Below are 6,350 nucleotides of genomic sequence, written 5' to 3' on the forward strand. Positions count from 1 at the left end.
GAACTCCCTCCCCCCTACCCATCAAGAGGGGTTTCGTCCCGACAGGACCTCCCTGCGAGGAGATTTTGACCAATCAGGGTGACTTCCAGGTTGGGGTGACCCCTCCGGTAGTGAGTCGTGTGACCCCACTAAGAACTCCTCCCAAGGACCTCTGCCAATCAGAGTGCAGCACCATTGCCCCGTAAGTCCCAGGGCCAGATAGAGGAGGCGGCCATCTCTTACCAAGGACACGTGTTTTCGAAATCACGGAAAGGCTGCTGAGAGGAAACATGCACTCCTTCACCACCCCCGGGAGAACTTCGGACTTGTTTTAGCCCCGAGCACCTTTGAACTTGTGTGGAGAAAGCGCTACATCAGCGACAGTTCCGAGGAGGACCCTTTGACCCAGATGTTGATGGATAAGTCGTAACCCGACCCCGCAACCCTCGTGAGGCATCACGATGAGCATGATGGCCTCTCTTTGTCCACCCCCTCAGAGGTGGAAGGCGATCGTAGCTTGGGGGAGGCACCAGCGGACAAAGCGAATGGAAAAGACGGAGCTCAGGTAAAATGAATGATTAAGAAGCAGTGGTCAAGGAGGGGTGGGTAATGGAATAGGAACCGGGGGTTGCGTAAATTAAAAAACAAGCAGTGAGGGTGTTTACACGGTTTCTTTTCTGAAAATCTCTCAACAGGTCGACGATGCCTTTTTAGAGGCCTTTAAGAACTTACACATCGGAAGCCTTGTGGGAGTAAATATATCGTGCGTCAGCTGTTTTTCCTCATGTCTGAGACACAGATCTCAAGGCGAAAAGGACAAAATGGAAGAATGAACCATCTGAGACTCCCTGATGGTAGGGGTCATGGCATCCATTTCTACAGGTGGCTGTAAAAGGTTGTGTTAAACCAGGCGATTAATAAAACTTATTTAAATGTGTCAATATGAATGTGTCCCCTTTCATACTCGTGGTAGTAAAAGACGGTACCAGTAACAGTCACGTCTACACCGATGGCTCCGTTAAAGAAAATATATTACGCCCCCGGGGAAGTTGGGAGCTTCGGCGCGGTCACCATTTTGTTACCAATAATGAAGTCAAAGCAGACCTGTGCAATAGTCCAGGACTAGATCTTTCAAACTGTCGAAGTTGATCTTTTCGCAGTTTGCTACATTTAGGGTAATACCTTTGACTTTCATACAGGCCTTTCCACCCAACAGCTTATACCCATAGGTATTCGGGCCTGCCGACACAAACTTGGTGATGTGTTGATCTGGCGGGATCTGACTCGTGAGGTCCCCTAAATAATCCCCCAAAGGGGGATTCCAGTCACCCTCCCTTTTCACAAATATCACCGCGTCAGTGTCGTGGTACAGGCACCGCTCTTGCAAACCTTCTAGGAGGCTGTATAATTCTAAGCGGGCATAAGAGGGGTGAAACAGGCTATGAAAACATTGGTATTGCCAGAGACAGAGTACCGTTCTTTTGCGTGCTTCCACGCCATGCACGCTGTTTCATCATCGATAAACTCGCAGGATGAAACCTCATAATTGGGGGAGAACAGGTACTGCAAGAGTTCGTCAGGGTCTCTCACGATGCTGGTGTTGGGTAGGTTGGATCTTTGGACGAATTTACCCCACAGAGAATTTAAAAACAGTTTAGCGATTTGGCGTTTGGCAGGGTTTGATCTGATCTCGTGTTGGCGTAAATGCACGCCTTCTTTCTGGTAGAAATCGCTAACGTACTTATTTTGTTTCTCCTCGTCTGTGCACCAACTGGGATACCCTGAAGCCTCTTGTTTCTGGTGGAGGTGTAATTTTATGTACTCTAAAAAGAGTTTCAGATTTTTCATTAAAATTTCCAGATTTCATAGATCTTAGCCACCGCGTACCCCTTCGCTATGGCCGCGTTCAATTCCACCTTGCTCCACGTCCCCAGGATGGCACGGTCCTCGTCAGTATGGGTGCATGTCTCCCGCTGCTCGGTTTCCGCACAGGTTCGGCATAGCGAGAACATAAGCTTGCCACCCACGCTGACAGGTAACAATAGGAAAAAGAGGCCTTGTGGGGGGTACACTAACTTTTGCAATTCCAAAATAATTTGCAAGGGGTCCAAATGTGTCAGACTATATCGGGGTGTCCGAGAGGGTATTCTTTGGTTTTGTTTACAAAAGGGTACAGGCTGGTAAAATCATAATAGTGGATTTCTTCCCCGGGGTTAGGCTTGTAATATAGGCGGATAGCGTTTGTCCTTCCCCCAAAAAGAGCATCCTAGGCACGAGAGGCTGGGGTAACTGGGCTCGGTTTAAAAAGTCTGCAAGCTCCCTGTCTGTTTCTTTCATCACCTCCCACTCGTGCTCCCAAAGAGTCCTCACTACAAAACCAAGTCGTTTCAGATAGTCGGTCTTGAGCTGCATCTTGTAATAAAGAAACCGAAAGATGTTCCCGTCATAGGATTTTGTGCTTTTTCACAATAACAAGTGACACGGCCGTGGGAAAAAAACACCCGTTAAACTCACAGGCTGTGTGTATCCCATCAACATCGGCATAACCGTCTAAAAAGTAGGGCCCTACCTGTAGTTCCCCATCCTGTAAAGCATGCCATATTTGTATATTTTCTTTGTGAGAGATATACAACAGCCACTAACTAGATGGGGTTAAATATCTCTTTTTCTGCCTGTGATACTTGTCCGGAGGGAGAAGAGCTACCGTGTTAGGCTCCAAAAAACAAACCTGTACATAGCCATGCAGACAGATGCCAGTGTTATGTACCGGAATGGATCTATACAGTTTTATCTCAGTGAATTTACCAGGTTCTTTCTCTACTACATCTCCCTTCTCCGTCATTTTAATAATCTCTTTTCTGTATAGGATACAGGCCTGTCTCAAAATTTTTACATCCTGCTGACAGTAATATATGAGCTCTTTCTGCAAGTCAAACGTCTCAGAGCTATGGTCTCGATACCAGTCGAGAAACTCTGCTTTTTCTCTGGGCATCGTGCTTTCTACACCACAGTGCTCCATACCGGGCATAGGCCCCACGTAATTTTGATTTTCGAACGTGTTAAAAACAAGTGTGGAAAATACCCTTTGCACCCTTCAAACCCCCATCGCCTGCGGTAGCTTGCTAAGCTTCATGGGCAAGAAGTTTAAAGAGTCTATAAAACAAATGCCCAGGGCCTTATGTTCCACGCACATTAGTTTACTACCATGAGTGATCAGTTCTAGCCCATCTTTTCCTTGAGTAACTGTCTAACAACGAAGTACGCATCATAACCTTTAGAATTGTGTGCTAGGAATGTGTAGTCCCGAAACTCTTTGCCAATAAAGGTCTTAAACACAGAAAGACACTCATCGCCCTTAAATTCCCAGGATTTTTCTGGCTTTAGGGACATAGCAAAAATGTAATTGGGAGTGTGCAACCCGGTCTCCTGTGTGCATTCGAAATCATAAAAAAGATATACTTTTCTGAAGATTCGGGCTTTCTAAGGCTGTCCATAAAACAGAGGTGACCGTCTACATCACCACCGATCAAGACTGACACTTCTCACACAAAGTTTTAGACAGGCATTCAACTTGGTTTTTTGATGCACAGTCGATATGTCTGTCTAAACACTCTTTGGACCGACAATACAGTCTACAGCTAGGACACCGCTGCTGCACGCCCACGCCGTCTGAGCACGTTACGCTCAAGCAGAGGTGGCAACGATACCTGCAAGAGTGGTCATGGCTGTACACTGTGTGGCAAAACTCACAATTTCTCGCTCTGAACAACTTTTTTACATCCAGAACCCCATAGTAATGCTCATCGTGCAACAGGATAAAATAAGTCTCGGGGTACACTGTGCCCCCCGTTTTAAAAAAGCCCCAGCCGCCTTTCGCCGTATACAGCACCACCTGTATGTTAACTCCTAAATGCTGTTCACACTTTGCTACGTCGCTGAGCATAACCTTTTTTCGATCTGACCACCCCAGTTTCTCATGTAACTTTCTCGCCTCCGCTAAAAATTCCAAGTCCGTAGGTTTACCAACGGACATGACGGCCAAGAGCCCATCCGCAAAACACAAATTGGTACCGGTGTAAGTCAGGTCTACTAAACACGGTCTCTTTTAATGAATAATTTGACTATTAAGGATAGAATTAAAAAAAAACTCTACGAGCGCCCCCACCCCTGTTTTTACAGCTGTCACAACGAGGCGCAATGTCCCATCGACATGCAACTCTCTATTGCTCTGTAGCAGCTTTGAGGTCTGATTTAAGAAATCCTCAGCAGACAGCTCATCCCTAGTTCTTTTGACCGAAAACAGAGTTAGTTAAATTACGGCTCTCTAAACGTAACTGAACATAATCATCAGGGCCTACTCTACCATTAATGTCATCGCGCACTAACTGTATTCCCCGGTGTATGGCTTCAACAAACTGCTGAGCTGAAATTTATTTGCTCAAGATTGACAAAACGAAATTCCTCACAATACACCGACCCCCCAAATCTGGATAATTCACATTGCCAACTTCTAACTCTCTCCATATACACCTCGGCATTTTCAGGGTTACTTGGGGGTTCCTCTACGGGATCATTAGCGGCATCTTCTACATCAGATGCTATTTGAGAGTCAGACTCTGAGGCGCCTCCATGAGGGTCATTGGGAGTAGAACGGGACCTGTCTAGAGAGCCCTCTAGGGAATTTGCTAAACCAGAGTCTGATTCCGCCTCCCCATTTTCAGACAAGCCAGTTTGAGAGCCTCCAGTCGGGGGCATCTCTTTTTGTTTTTGTTTTTTTTTCCTCATTACCTCTTTAGCCCTTTTTAAAATTTTTACAACAACCCAGGCCTGGAACTTTTTGGCAGCCATCTGTTTATCCCCCAAGCACTGTCCCCTCTTTTGTTTACACATGAGCTGATGTGTACCCTGGAGGGTGCCCCTTTTACCCAGGCCCCTTTTCACGACTAGTCATCCCTGCTCAGAGACACCCTTTCCAGCCCTCATGTTTTTCAGCATGGTTCTGAACAAAGCATCATATTTTTCCCATTTCTTTCTAGAATCCCGTTCTTTTAGACTACCCGAGGATACAGCCTCCATCACTTTTCTGAGGGAAGCATCAAACCCTCCCCAAATACTAGAATATGGGGAAGCTGTGACGAGCTTATGGTTTTGGGAGAATGGTTTGTCAGTTCTTGGTTTTTTAGTCACAACCCCTAGAGCGCATGCTCCGGGTTTGTGAATGTGGGCATTTTCGCTCACAGTTTCCCCAGGGCTTGGTGTGGTGGTGGTCGCTGAGGAACTAGAGTGCTGATTGTGTGATTGCGATACCTCAGCATCGCAGCAGCTTTTAGTCCTTGGTTTTTTAAAGGCAGCCCCTAGAGCGCATGCTCCGGGTTTGCGCACATTCAGAACCCCTAGAGTGCGTGCTCTGGGTTTGTGAATGTGGGTGTTTTTGCTCACAGTTTCCTCAGGGCTTGGTGTGGTAGTGGCCACTGAGGAACTGGAGTTGTGGTGGAATGGTTGTTTTTTACCAGAGTCTTTTGTCCTTGGGTTTGACTCAAGTTTGGACCGCCCGGGTGCTTCAGCTGCACTCCTATGCTGGTTTGCGTTGTTAAAGGTCTCAAAGCAGATTCCTGGTTCATTGGTAATTCTGGAGGAGATGTCCTTGTAGCTCTGACTACTGCATTGTCAGAAGAGTTGCCCAGGCCTATGAGGGGGAAAACAACAACAACAACAACAACAACATTTTACAAAACTGAACTTTACCATCTCTCACCCACACCTCTGTATTTACTTAAAATACAAAACCTCATAGAACAACCAAACCAATAAGCAAAATATATTTACCGGGCTTCATCCATCCATCAGTGACTGATGCTGGTGAATTTTCCTTTTCAGCTGTCTTTCCTTTTTCTTTTCACCTTGTTTTCCCTCTGGTCTAAGGATCTCATGTTTTGACTGTACTGTGGAGCAAACAACAACATTATTATAAAACACATGAAACCGTCTTGTAAACATACATACACATATTACACACACACACACACACACACACACACACACAAAACAGCAGCTTTATAAAACACACCAAACCAAGTTTGCAGCCAGACACTTTTCAAAAACCCACATGCATTTAAAAGCCTGTTGCAAAAAAATAAATAAATAAAGTTACCTTCCACTATGGGATAAAGTGTTGCAGGCACATGCTTGTTCTGTTCCCCCTCGTGTGTGTTTGGGCCTTCAGGTTCAAGAACAAGCAAAAATGTTAGTTAGTATTACCCTAATCCCTATACAGCCTGTGGAATACTTTTTTTTTTTTAATTCAACAGTATTAAGCACAACTATAGTTAAAATGGTTTTAACCTTGGCCTGGTGGTGAAATGCAGTTTAAA

The 6,350-nt window shown here is 45.7% G+C and overlaps 1 long non-coding RNA gene across 1 annotated transcript; it reads right to left on the bottom strand.

The window, feature by feature from the left end:
- Positions 1-631: 631 nt before the first annotated feature.
- LOC135980177 (uncharacterized) lies at positions 632-6,225 on the bottom strand. The gene is made up of 3 exons (XR_010597378.1): positions 6,131-6,225; positions 5,806-5,921; positions 632-5,665 (listed from the first exon to the last, which is right to left on the bottom strand). It is a non-coding gene; the product is annotated as an uncharacterized LOC135980177 (long non-coding RNA).
- Positions 6,226-6,350: the final 125 nt, after the last annotated feature.

The sequence above is a fragment of the Chrysemys picta genome, unplaced genomic scaffold (assembly GCF_011386835.1).
Source record: "Chrysemys picta bellii isolate R12L10 unplaced genomic scaffold, ASM1138683v2 scaf2089, whole genome shotgun sequence".
NCBI lineage: Eukaryota > Metazoa > Chordata > Testudines > Emydidae > Chrysemys > Chrysemys picta.